Source organism: Galeopterus variegatus, unplaced genomic scaffold, assembly GCF_000696425.1.
Source record: "Galeopterus variegatus unplaced genomic scaffold, G_variegatus-3.0.2 Scaffold5414, whole genome shotgun sequence".
Classification (NCBI taxonomy): Eukaryota; Metazoa; Chordata; class Mammalia; order Dermoptera; family Cynocephalidae; genus Galeopterus; species Galeopterus variegatus.
The window spans coordinates 125,654-127,364 of NW_007731525.1; positions in this window are offsets into that span (position 1 = coordinate 125,654).

Consider the following 1,711-nt stretch of genomic DNA (forward strand, 5'->3'; position numbering starts at 1 on the left):
TGGAAAAACATTCACATCTCCCAGGAAATGCTGCAAAGTAATTCCCACATGGAAACACTACCTTTATGTTTACCATTCTTTGCACCTTATCCTTTCCTACATTTCTAACCTTCCTTCTGGGATTATATTTTTTCATTGCCTTGCAGCATCCGTTATAGGTTTCTTTAGTGAGAGACTGCACATAATGAAAATGTGCATTCATCCACATTCTTGAATGATAATTGTAAATGAGATTTCGTTCTTCAGTTCTAGTGTGATGACTATTTTCTCTCATCATGGTAAGGGTACTATTACTCTGTCTTTGGACTTCCATTGCTGTTGTTGGACAATCAGCTCCTTTTAGTATTAAGCCTTCTCTTGGTAGAGTAGGCCGCTCTGGATTAGACAGAGTAAGGATTGCAATACAGTTGTAGCTGATTAAAAGAATTACTGTTGACTCTGGTTCAGGTCCTGGGAACATGAGAAAAATCTTGTGTGTTTCTGACTTTTACCTCATTGTAAGCAGCTAATTATAGGGACCCAAAATTCTAAACTTAAAATTATATGTGAAATACAAACAATATAGTTATTTAAAGGTGTACAACTAATAAATGTTAGATTCAGTCACTTATAAGAAATTCTGTTGTTACTGTTTTTCTGTAATTATAAGTACTCATTTATCATGCTAGAAAGAGATTTTTATCCATCTTTGGTTCAAATCCCTGTGTTCTTTATTTCTTTAGTCAGAAATGTATACATGAAAAAAGAAAAATAGAAATAAAATTTTGTATCAAAATCAGAAAAAACACATAGCTAATGCTCTTAAATTTTTATGTAAATTATTATATTGTATAGAATGTAGATTTAAAATCAGCTTGGCTTACTATGACACTGTGGCATACTAGACCTAGGAATAGCTCCAACATTTGAATTCAGTTATCAAAATACAACTTGACTGACAAACTATAAAACATAACCTTGTCAAAGCAAATTTACTAAGTGTAAATTAAATACCGATCATCTCACTACTTTAATCAATTTGCAAAGACTACATTTTAGATAAAGCAGTCATTAAACTATAAATTAATAACACTTTATGTATTGGTACAGAAGTTAGTCTTATTGTCACCCTAATACTTTTAAAACTCAATCACTGCTTCCTAGAAAGTACAATTTTTCTATGTGTTATTTTCTCTATGCTACATGTTTCACACTTGCTAAGGAAGATTTTTTTTTTTTTTGGTAAGGGGTTGTATTAGTCCATTTTTGTTGCTTATAGCAAAATATCTGAAACTGGGTAATTCATAAAGAAAACAAATTTATTTCTTACAGTTCTGAGGCCAGGGGACACATCTGGCGAGGGCCTTCTTGGTGGTGGCTCTATAGTAGTGCAGGGAATCACATGGCAAATGTCTGGGCAAGAGAGAGCTAACCTGCTCACTTGCTCTCCTTATCAACTCATCAGATCTACACCCATTAGTCCATGAATGCATCAATGCATACAGTACTCACAGTCTATCACTTCTTTAAAGCCCCACCTTTCAAGTATCACAATTGGATCTCCCACCCTCTTAACACTGTTACAATGTAGGCTGATTTTCCAGTACATGAAACTTTGGGGGATACATTTAACCCATAGCAGGAGTAAAAATTCTTGTTTTTTTAATTCATTGTCTATAAACTTTTGAGAAGAACAATTAGATTCTTGTGCATGGCATGTTTATTATTTATC